Genomic DNA, 12,503 nt, shown 5'->3' on the forward strand with positions numbered 1-12,503 from the left:
CTGGATTTGGATTAGATAATTGATCCAAACTCTTCTGTATCCTGGTCTCTGCTGAGCATAATAAAAGCTCCACTGCTCACTGCATTATAGTGGAAAATAATAGTAGTTCCAGAATAATCAAATTAGAATTACAAAATTTGTTAAGAATCTGGGGTCTATATAAGCCTCTCTCCTTTAGAATCTATGATGTAAAGGCTTTGAAATCTGGAGAAATAATTATTTCTTCAGGTTTAAAGTTACAGATAGGTAGCCATGTTGGTCTGCCATAGTCAAAACAAAATAAAAGAAAAAAAATTCTAGTTGGTCTTTAAGGTGCTACTGGAAGGAATTTTTTTCTTTTATTTTGTTCAGGTTTAAAGACTTGGCATATCCGAGAGAGAGTGCAGCTAGGTCAGTGGGGGCCAAACTCGGCCCTCCAGATGTTTTGAGACTACAACTCCCATCATCCCTAGCTAACAGAACCAGTGGTCAGGGATGATGGGAATTGTAGTCCCAAAACATCTGGAGGGCCGAGTTTGGCCACCACTGAGCTAGGTGAATGGTAGCCAACATGGTGCCTAGCAGATGATGTTGGAAGAATTTCCATCAGCCATTAGCTCAACAAACTTTGAAAGGTACCACGTTGGCTACCCATGAGGTAGGTATTTTTAGCCCCCAGACTTCATGTTCTTTCTGGGAGGAGGGATTTAGACCCCCATGTTTATTACATCTGTTGTGGAACCTGCAAGCAATTCCATGCTTTACAACTGCTTCCACATCACTGGTATGTTAGCACACAAAGTTCATCAGCACAACATTTTGCCACCCCCGAGAACATTTTAGATGTTTGCCGACCCTGATAAAAAGAAAAGAAATATCCCGATCATGTATTGTTTTGCATTTTAAACTCACTGGCCAAAGTAATCCAACCCTTTACACAAGGGGGGTGGATTCCATGGAGATATCCCATCCACCCAGCTCTCCTAATCTCCCACTGGTACAAAATAACCCGCAGATGGTATATCACTCCAGTGATAATAAATGAAATCAATAAAAATTACCCACCCACATATGGAAATGTCAAAAAATGAAAGGGGATTTTTAAATCACATGCTATGGGAATGCAAGGTGGGAGGGGAGTAAGGTTTTGGGAAACATGAAAAGCACAATATCATCACCATAGCGTGGAATTATTCACTGTGTGTGGCAATGCCAGTGGGGAGGAAATAAGCATTATTTTGTAATTATGTGCTTGGTCATTTACATATAAATTAAACAGTAAGGCAGTGAGAAAAAACTTGCTTTATTACCCTTGCTTAATGAGAAGAGTTCCAGAAATCCTATTTTTTTAACCTTGCCTTGTCAGAGAGTTGTACATCAGCAATTGTACCGTTTTTCATGCAACTAGCGTTTGTAGTCTAATAAGTTGTGTGCGCGCGCTTGCGCACAGCCAATTTAGCATTGTATATAACTCACAATGACTCATGTTGCAATCATGCCCTTTTTCATAGTCCACATATGTGCAGCCTCTTCGAATTATGTGCAGCTTCTTGAAATAATGCTACTATCTGAGCCCCTCTGAATCACACTCCTAGAAGCTTCTCAGACTTGCGGATCAGCTGCTCTCTTGTGGCTGTGCATAAGGATATCAGAAGCACTGGAAAGGGGGGCTTAAGCTTCTATATACTGCATTGTGTTATTAGAGGGGGAATGCACCAGCAATTAAGTTTAATAAACCTGAAATGAGCTTGCTCAGCACAGATGTTTATTAACAACTAAAATCACTTTTTTACAAAAAATCAAGATATGTTCAAATTTATCAATCTGTGCTGCATCATATGAAGCTAAACAAAACATTTTTAAAAAATAAAAAATTGTTTGCAGATGGCTATTATGTTCCAAAATTCTAAAAATTACAACCAGCTGATTAGTCAAAGCTATACCAGTATTTTAAAGCTTTTATAAACACTGTGTGTGTGTGTGTGTGTGTGCGCGCGCATGCACGCACACATCAGCTCTGTGCAGGGCGCAAATAACAAGGAGAATCAGGGTGATTAGAGGTCTCCTGTCTTCTCAAGTCAGTTTGGGACACTCACAAAGCCTGGGCTCAATCAATATTTCACAAACCAGGAAATAGGGATGTTAAAAGCTCACATGCTGTAGCAGCCCATGCGATGGGTTGGGCTACCCTCCCAACACCAGTGTCATTGCAGCTTACCTGGACAGCATGGAGCAGGTGGGACAAGGCAGCAACGAGGTCAGGACTCTGAAGGTGCACTGGTTGAACTCATCTGGCGTTCCTGCAAGTGTGTCCACACAACTCCAACCATGCCGCCACCTGCCGCATCGCAGTCCTAACCAAGTAAGCTGAAGTAATTCAGGAGGAAAGGTCCGAGGCTCCATTCCATGATGGCCACACTACCTTCAGGATCAGAAGAACCATGACTGAATAAAAGTCACCAAGACACAACAAGGTCTTTTGTTGGTTGGCCACTGTGCGAAACAAAATTGTGGACCAGATGGCCCTTTGTTCTGATTTATCAGGTTCTTATGTTTTAGGAAACAATACAATCTCCAATCATAAAGAGATTTTAGAACAGACAGAGATAGGGCAAACAGATAATCAAGTAATCTGAGAATAGGATGCTGGACCATAGACCTGATCCAGCACACTCTTCTGATGTTCTTAATCATCCTAAGGCTCTACATCAGTGGTTCTCAACCTGTGGGTCCCCAGATGTTGTTGGACTACAACTCCCATCATCCCTGAGCTCTGGCCTTGCTAGCTAGGGGTGATGGGAGTTGTAGTTCAACATCATCTGGGGACCCACAGGTTGAGAAAGGCTGCTCTAGAGCTTTTTTCCCCAAACTTGAGTCTCAACAGTTTTTGGACTACAATTCCTATCATCCCTGACCACTGGTCCTATTAGCTAGAGATGATGAGAGCTGTACTCCAAAACAGCTGGAAACCCAAGATTGGGAAACCCTGCTCTAGGGAATATCAGATTCCTGGACGCTTACCAATCTGACCCTACCTAACTATGACACTGACTGAGATTGTACTGGTTGATGATCAACAACATCTCAATATTAAGATTTGTTGATTGCATTATGTTCTTTGATGCCATTTATCTCATAGAACCAACAACAGAGTTATATCTGAAAGGCTCTTGTGAGACAGTTCTTGCCCAGTATTTTCTAAGTATTTTAGTATTTTTCAGGAAATCAAAAGACAAGGAAAAAAAACCCTTCCAAAAATTTGCAAAAAACAAATTATTTTACACAAATCCAAACAAAAATCTATATGCATTTTGGGAGGATTTCTCCTAATATATGCATTTATGTACACAATTTGTTGTGCATTTCTGCAAGCAATTCCTCATAATGTAGTCTTGCACACCCATTTTTACAAATATGTGCAGACTTTTGTGTTGGAGAACTGCATCACTTAAAACCAGAGAGATGTGAAGTTTGAAGGACAGCTATGTCTCTCTGCTTGTTGGTTCAGGAAGTGTGAATTAGGTAGGTTTGCTTGTAAATGTGAACTGAATCCATTTTCTGCCTATGTGGGAGTTACATTTCCATGCTCTGCTCCCACACAACTGTGAACTGCATAGCGGATGGGGTCAGATACATGGGTGGTGTTTCTATGGGAAAGATCCATGTGACCAGGCCCACCTACATACACCGAGATGCATCCCCAGCTGTGTTGGAACAGATGGTGGAAACATATCTGCACAGGGAAGACGTTGCTCTGCCCTGGTGAGTTAGATTGGGCTAGCCATAGTACTGCCACCTTCTATATGTTTGCTGAACTACAATTCCCATCAGCACCAGCAGCATTGCCAATGGTCAGGGATGCTGGACGTTGGAGTCCAGCAACATACAGAGAGCACTACCTTGTCTACCCTGGAGAAGATTAGTTTCCCCCTCAAATAAGTCACAGAAGATTCTCCGCTCCTCATCTCCTTTTGCCACAATAGGTTCAGGATTTCAAACAACCTGAGAAGAAATGATACACCTGCCATCAAATATTATGTGCCATAAGGTTAAGAATTCCCAACTGGCTTTTTCAATTCATTTAAATGAACCCATTAGTCTAAGTAACAACCAACTTAGGCTCATTTAAGTCACGTCCCAAGAGAACTGCTCTCTCTCCTGGGATCTAGATGTCAGGAGCAATAAAAGGAATCTCAACAATGATTGTTTGACAAAAGCAAAACCTGAAAGCAGAAACTTTTATATACTTCTCTATATATACAGTAATAATGAATGCCCAGTGCTGTACGTGGGGTCAAGAGAAGTCCCTGTCTCCAGCATAACAGAGCCACCCCAATCAGCATGAAAGGGGAACATTTTAGCCACTGTATGCTCCAAAGCTTAACACTTAGGAACACAGAAAACTCAAGGTGCTTCTGTTACATACTGTGAAACTTCACAGAAAACACAACTTAAGTCACTCTGAAAGAAGGTGTATCGCTGTGTTTTTATGTTTTGTTGGAAGCTGCCCCGAGTGGCTGGGGCAACCTAGTCTGATGGGCAGGATACAAATAATACGGACGTGGCAGTACAAAGGTTCTGTGGTCGTGAGATGTTTATAGGTAAAAAACCAGCACATTTAATTGGGCCTGGAAACTAATTGATAGTCAGCGCAATCAGGCCAGGATTGGTGATATATGCTCAAACTATCTTGCTCCAGTAAGCAACCTGTTTGCTGAATTCTGCACCAGTTGAAGTTTCCAAACCAGGCAAGTCTTTAGCATATGCGCAGCCAGGGTGCAAAGATCCGCCCAGCACCCCCAAATTTAGTTGTGAGTGCCATTGTTGAGTCTAACAAGCGCCACCGCTGGCGAGGCACAGCGCTTCTTTGGTAAATGAGCGCACAAAGTCGAAAGTCCTTTAGTGAAACAGTAGGTATACATTTCAGTAATACCTAGGTATATATGTATTTTGTTTTTCTAGCTTGATCAAAATTATTATTTCATAACAGGTAGATAGTTAAGAGCTCAGGCAGCTTCAGCAGCGGGCACCTGGCACCCCCCAGAATTCAGCACCTGGGTTCCCCACACCCCTTGCACCCCCAGGTAGAGACGGTCCTGTTCCAAATTCTTTAGAAGCAGCCCCATGTATAACAAATTGCAGTAATCTAACCTAGAGGTTACCAGAGCATAGACAACAGAAGTTAGGCTACCCCTGTCCAGACAGGGGCACAGCTAGGCTAACAGCCGAAGCTGATGGAAGGCACTCTGGGCCACTGAGGCCAAATGGCAGCAAAGGATCCCAAAGTTCTCCTCAAGCTACGTACCAGTAACTTCAGAGGGAGTGGAACCCCATCAAGAGCAGGCAACCTCCCATCGATCCAGTCTAGGGAACTGCCCAACAACAGTAAAGGTAAAGGTAAAGGTACCCCTGCCCGTACGGGCCAGTCTTGACAGACTCTGGGGTTGTGCGCCCATCTCACTCAAGAGGCCAGGGGCCAGCGCTGTCCGGAGACACTTCCGGGTCACGTGGCCAGCGTGACATCGCTGCTCTGGCGAGCCAGAGCCGCACACGGAAACGCCGTTTACCTTCCCGCTGGTAAGCGGTCCCTATTTATCTACTTGCACCCGGAGGTGCTTTCGAACTGCTAGGTTGGCAGGCGCTGGGACCGAGCAGCGGGAGCGCACCCCGCCGCAGGGATTCGAACCGCCGACCTTTCGATCGGCAAGCCCTAGGCGCTGAGGCTTTAACCCACAGCGCCACCTGCGTCCCTCCCAACAACAGTACCTCAGTCTAATCTGGACTGAGCTTCAGTTTGGTGGTTCTCATCCAGTCCATTACCCCTAAGTTACAATATCATGTAATTACCATTTCTAGAAAACAACTTCAAACATTGCAAGATGCACATTCACATGTGTGACTTGTAGGTTTCATCAGAAATGTGGTAGGTTTTTCGGCTCAGCAGATGGAAGTGACAAAAAGCACAATATTTCTGTGTGTGTGTTTTCAAATTTCAGGAACAAGTCTAATCCCCCCAATCATTTCTCTATCTAAAACAGATCCTTATGCAAGCTCTTCAGTGCACTACAGAAGGTTCTTACTCTGTATAGAATTAATCCTTGAAAACAAACCTATTACCTCCTTGTTTTATTATTATCCACTTATCAGTGTAACTCTGTCACTGAATAGCTAAACACTGACATCCTCTATTGTGCCTGTGTGTATTTAAATGCTGCGCTGAAGAGAGATGGTGAAATCATCTCACTACCTGCCATTGATTTACCACCACCCTCTTATTTATGGGGTTTTCCCCACACAATTAAGGCAGTTCACATGCTTACAAGTAGTAAATTCTGTTCATTGTTTACAGCTTTGACATGAAAAGATGCTTGAGCTGTCTTGTAATAGGCCCAACATCTCCATCAAAGCAAATCAGATTTCTAATACCTAACTATGGCTTTTGTTAAGTTTCAAACCAAAATCATAAAATATAGCTTTGCTCAGTCTCCTGTAGTTGGTTACAGTGGTACCTCGGGTTACATACGCTTCAGGTTACATACGCTTCAGGTTACAGACTCCGCTAACCCAGAAATATACCTTGGGTTAAGCACTTTGCTTCAGGATGAGAACAGAAATCGTGCTTCTGCGGCGCAGCAGCAGCAGGAGGCCACATTCGCTAAAGTGGTGCTTCAGGTTAAGAAGAGTTTCGGTTTAAAATCGGACCTCCGGAATGAATTAAGTACTTAACCCGAGGTACCACTGTACTTGAGTATGGAAACAGTTAATTGTGAGTTCTGATTTTAAAATGTGCATGTTCTCTACATATCAACTAAAGATGATGGGGTGAGGCTGCATAACTCACCTGATGTCCATTCTGTTGTGTTGCTGCAGCATACAAAGACAGAGGAGAGGAAGGATGTGGGAAGGTTATCATAGTGCAAAGGCACTATTAGGAATCCTAGATGGGCTCTGCCATCACATTTGCACTGTGCTGACCTCATCAGTGCTGTGCTCCCTCTCATCCAGTTGGATGGAGTTTCAGGGGAGCAATGCAGTCCTACTGCCCTGTCCATTTATGCTATATAAGTAAGGGAGCGAGTGGTGCTGAGGCCACTGAGCCTCTTGAGCTTGCCAATCGGAAGGTTGGCGGTTAGAATCCCCATGACAGGGTGAGCTCCCATTGCTCTGTCCCAGCTTCTACCAGCCTAGCAGTTTGAAAGCACAGCACCACTGCAGTGGGAAAGTAAATGGCATTTCTGTGCACTCTGGCTTCCATCCAGAAGCAGTTTAGTCACATGACCCAGGAAGCTGTCTGTGGACAAACGCCAGCTCCTTTGGCCTGAAGCGACAACCTCATAGTCACCTTTGACTGGACTTAACCGTCCAGGGGTTCCTTTACCTTTTACAAAGAATAAATGGTTTGGGGGAAACGAGGTGGCGGTTGGCAGTTGAGAGTCAGTTGTTTATTCTGTTAGTTGATTCTTTGAGAATGTGGAAGTGTTGTGACTTCAAGGAGATGCTGTCTGGAGGAGTTTGTGAAGACAGGCAAGCTGGTGTCCATCCTTATGCACTGCTATGAAGGAGGGTTTTTTGGTGGGAAGGACTAAATCCTCTCTTGGGTTCAAGGAAGAAAAAACACATTGCATTTGTGTGTGCATGTGTGTCTCTCCGTGTGTAATACTTGTTGTTCAACTCTTGCCAACCTGACAAGTAAAGATTTATCTCTAAGTCTTGTGTAAGACGTCTATTTTATCACAAATAGCCAACACATTACTCTTGACCTTTGGCCATGCTGGTTGGAACGAATGGGAGTTGGGGCCCAATGATATCTGAAGGGCTATAGAGTCCTCACTCGTGATCTATAGTCAAATGCCTCATCCAGGGCTAGCCATAGAATAGCACCCTATTTGAAAGGCCAACTTGTACAACTTAGCAAGCAGGTCCTACTGCTCCAGTGAGCTGCCTCACAAGCAGTTCATCGATGACACCCAAGTGAGTGATGTCTTCCCAAATGTCTGGGCAGCCCTACAAATTCTCCTGATACTTCGAGTTGGAGCCGCCAATGAGAAGCATAGCTTCTCAAAGCTGAATATCATCAAAATGTGCTTGTGATCAGCTCTGGTGGACAAGAGGCTCCCATCATTCCCATCCACCAAGAGCAACATTTTTTGAAACCTTGATCTCTCAGTACTGTAATACAGTTTGCACAAGCCAAAGCTCACAAAGCAATGCAAGCACACTATAACAATACAGGTGTGTTTTTTGGTAGGGGACAACTCAGTGAAGATGTGAACCCATTGTGCAACAGCTGTGAATTCCATGTTTGGAATAATTAGGCAAGGGATTGAAAAGAAGAACTGCCAATATAATAATGCTGTTATACAAATCACTGGTGTGACCAGGCTTGCATACTGTTCTGGTTGTCATACCCAAAACAGGATACTACAAACATTAAAAACATAGATGAAAATCCTGCTAAGTGTGATCCAATTTTGCTGCCACCCTGGCATGTCTTTGCTGATCTACCAGCTAAGTGCTATTTGTCATTTTAGACAAGGTAGATTGACAGCCTTGACAAAATTTGCTTTGGAATGAAAGACTTTTTATTAATTATTGGAATCAAAGACATCATTCCAACAGGGTATTCTGGATCTGTTATATTGTCTTTATATGCAATTTGCACAGGGTACTGTATTTGTATTTTGAAAGTAATAAAAGTGACAATAACAACAACAATCCAGTTTTGAAATGGGACCTCTTACAGCTTTTTTGTAAATTTCATTAGTATTATGTTTGCTGTGTTTATGGTACTGATTTTTATATTGAACAAATGATTTTAAGAAAAACCTCAAACATACTTTAAAGCTAATCATGGAAATTAAATTCTTTTTTACCTAAACAAAGTGTAGAACTCGCACGGGGGGGGAGGGTTAAAGCCACTGCTCTTTTGTCCACCCAATTTCACTCACTCAACACCAAGCCACTAACTCAGACTGGTACCCCTTTCAGCTTGGCATCCAAAGCAGTGCCTAGCTCACCAACCCCTAAGGCTAGTCCTCAACTCATGCAGCCAACAGCAGCATCTAAGGACAGAACACAGTATTACTTTCTTAACACAAGAAGCAAATGAACAGTGACACCTAGTGACAGAACGCTGCATTAGTTCTCCTAAAACTAAGGGCGGAACTGTGCACATTATTGGGGATATGGGATTGGAACTGAAACTGGTATCCCTAGGTCAGGTTCTCCCCAGATGTACCATAACGTACGGCGATACATCATGTCACTACATCCTTGGGATAGCTCAGACGGTAGCATCCGAGACTCAATCTCAGGGGGTTGTGGGTTCATACCCCAAGTTGGGCAAAGGATTCCTGGATTGCAGGGGTTGGACTAGATGACCCTCATGGTCACTTCCAACTCTACAATTCTATGATCATTATAGGAGCATGGGAAGTTGCCTGATACTGAGCCAGACCATCAGTCCATCTATCTCGCTATCATCAACATTGACTGGCAACTGGGTTTCAGGCAGGGACACTCCCACCTGTACCTGGTGACACTGGGGATTGAGCCTGGGACCTTTTGCATCCAAGGCATAAGCTCAGCCACTGAGCTCTGGCCCTTTACCATTTCCTCACCCATCATTTCACACTATTGCCAATGGTGCAGTTTTAGACACTGGACTTAATGTTTCATTGGAAGCCCTCTTACATAATAAAACGTATTCATTCACTTGTTCAAAACATGGTTAGCCAGACCCTTCTGTACATCCTGGAGGGAGGACTAGTGTCATGGGCTGGAAATCATCAGATGGAATGTCCTCCTACAACAGTAGCTGAAGAGAAGACAATAGGTCCATTTTCCAGTACTTCCCATGTGGATCCTCTGGCACTAGAACCCACGTCATGTCCCTGGAACTCCAAGGAGATATCTCTGCCACTTAACACTGTTGATCAGACCACATACTCTTCAGAGAATCAGGGAAAACTCCAGGGGCTTTTCCCCCAAGAAGTTCATGGAGAATGAAAGCAGATCACCTACAGCAGGCATCCCCAAACTCAGCCCTCCAGATGTTTTGGGACTACAACTCCCATCATCCCTAGCTAACAGAGCCATTGGTCAGGGATGATGGGAACTGTAGTCCCAAAACATCTGAAGGGCTGAATTTGCCTATGCCTGGCCTAGAGGAAACCAACAGCTGCAGAAAAATGCACTGTCCCTTTAACAGAAGAGAGACAGCACTCTGAGGATGGAATTTTCATCTTGACTAGTCCAGATGATGAAGCTCTGCCAGTTGCTCCAAAACAAGGCTAAGACAACTTGTTTTCTTCTGCCAGTCTACAGTCCTGATCTTGCCTTATATTATGGTCCCATAATGTCTCAGAACTTTGCCTACTGGTTTCCATCATGCTCCAGTCATCTTGGGCCCCCTGTAGTGGACACCACAATGGAAAGCAGACTTCTTCCCACAAAGTCCTACCCTGATACCATCACTGATGCATTTGAGGGCCCTTGACTTCTGCCCCAAAGTTCTGCCTAATGGCACCCGCTGACCTTTACTGACAGGGGAAATACCCTCATGGCATCACGTTGTCATATTTAGGGTATATCTGGGGGGAATTCCACTTGGGGGTGCCATTTTCAGAATAAACGTAAGCAGGCAGAGAAGAGCTTTTAGCGAAGTGCAGTTGTGAATGGGCTAACACTCAAGGCAGCAGTTGATGGTGTGAGAGGAAGTGTTACAAGCACATCAATGCCCTCATTTTCATCTGGGAAATGTTGGAGGGCATGAGATAGCTGATTGAGTTTTATTAGCGTCAAGGATTCTCTTGGCAAGCCAAAGAGCAAGTAAACAGATAAGAAATGGAGAAGGAAGTAGCAAGGAATGAAGGCAGTCGATGACACCCCTGGTTGCTGGCACGCCATCAGTTAATTCCAATTAGCTAGAGGAAGGACAAGTGGTTTGGGAAATTAATTTCTACCATTTGGCTCTGTTCCGTTAAAAAGAGTATAAAAGACGCCCAAGGATTCTACTGCAGTGACTCAGTTTGCTTGGTGCCCATTGTTTGTGAGTGTACTACTCCAATTCAATACAAAAATCAGATATCAAGAACAAGTGTTAAGCACAGCAATTCCTAACAAATTAAGGAGGAAGGAGAGGGAGAGAGACTATGCTAGGGTTGCCATACTGCAAAAAGTGAAAATCCAGACAGCTATTTTTGAAGATTTTCCCGGACATTTCACCAGTTTCCACCCAGACAACGCTTGTGGGTGCAGTATTCCAGATACGTATAGCAACACAAGACCATACTGATGTCTGCTGAGCTCTAAAGCTACAGGTAAATGGGATTTCCCCATATCCCATCAAAATTAAGTCATATTTGGCCATTCTTATAATAAAAAAGCAAGCTCATTGGTGGAACAGATTCTCTGCTTCAGAGTAGGCTCCTCTTGTGCCTTTCCTTTGATTAGGATGAAAATGGGCAGCTTGAAAAATCAATAAATAAGATTTTTTTAAAAAACTTGGACATCTCTCATCCATGCCTCTTGTGCAATTTCTCTTGTCCCACATCACATGGGAAGCTTGTGGTCAGATCTCCTGGTCTAATTTTTTAATACTCTGGCAGTACCCATTGGAGTTCCTGGTTTAGTTTGGGGCTGTGGCAAAAAGGGAGGAGATTTAACCCTTCCCTCTCATTCCATGCCTCCAGACCAAACTGTCCCACTCTGGAATTGATATTAGCCAATGTTTTGGCCTCTATGGCAAATAGAAGTTGTTGAGGCAATGAGTTGGAGTGGGGAAATAGGTTAAACCTATGCCCCCCCACTACACCATGGCCTTTTTTTGGTGGGGGAGAGGGGTTGGCTGTTCTTAGAAGACACTCGCGTTGGGAGATCAAAACCATGGACTTCTCCTCCCATGGAGCTTGTTCTTTGACCTCAAGCATGAAGCTCTTAAAGCATGGCTGGGAAATGAGATGCCTTTCATATGTTGTGGACTAAATTTTCCATCATCCCTGAACATTGGTCATGTTGGTTGGAGTTTATGGGAGCTGGAGTCCCAAACACCTGAAGAGCATTAAGCCCATTATAGCTGTCTTTAATTTAATGCTAAGTAAGAGAGGAAGCTGTTTCTCAGATCTTAAGATCCAGGTGGCTTATTTATTATTTAAAATATTTATGACCCACTTTTCTTCTCTCTCCCCGCCCTCCCAAAAAAATAAATAAATCTGGGCATGTGGGAGTAAGAAAGAACCTTACTTCTGAGTAGACGTGTATAGGATTGCACTGTAAATGAATATAGCAAATGCAAGAAATCCACAAATTCAACTCATTAAAACAAAACCAGAAGCACCACAAGAAGTTCTTGTAAAAGCAAACCAGAATTTAGAAGGGAATTCCAAAGAAATGCAACCACTGTTGTGAGGGTGGAAATCCTTTCACAGAAAATATCCCAAGAGAATTATCTTGGAAGAAAAAGAACATTGAACTATATTTCCCCCGAGGAAGATTTTAATCAAAGCATGTTGGGCTTTTTATTC

The 12,503-nt window shown here is 43.5% G+C and overlaps 2 protein-coding genes across 10 annotated transcripts in view; both read right to left on the bottom strand.

The window, feature by feature from the left end:
- Nucleotides 1–12,503, bottom strand: part of DGKI (diacylglycerol kinase iota) — a 251,072-nt gene that overhangs the window by 217,510 nt on the left and 21,059 nt on the right. The window lies entirely within an intron of this gene.
- The window catches only part of CREB3L2 (cAMP responsive element binding protein 3 like 2), a 298,302-nt gene that overhangs the window by 168,479 nt on the left and 117,320 nt on the right, over nt 1–12,503 (bottom strand). The window lies entirely within an intron of this gene.

This window comes from Podarcis cretensis (assembly GCF_951804945.1).
Source record: "Podarcis cretensis genome assembly, chromosome: 10".
In the NCBI taxonomy this organism is placed as follows: Eukaryota; Metazoa; Chordata; class Lepidosauria; order Squamata; family Lacertidae; genus Podarcis; species Podarcis cretensis.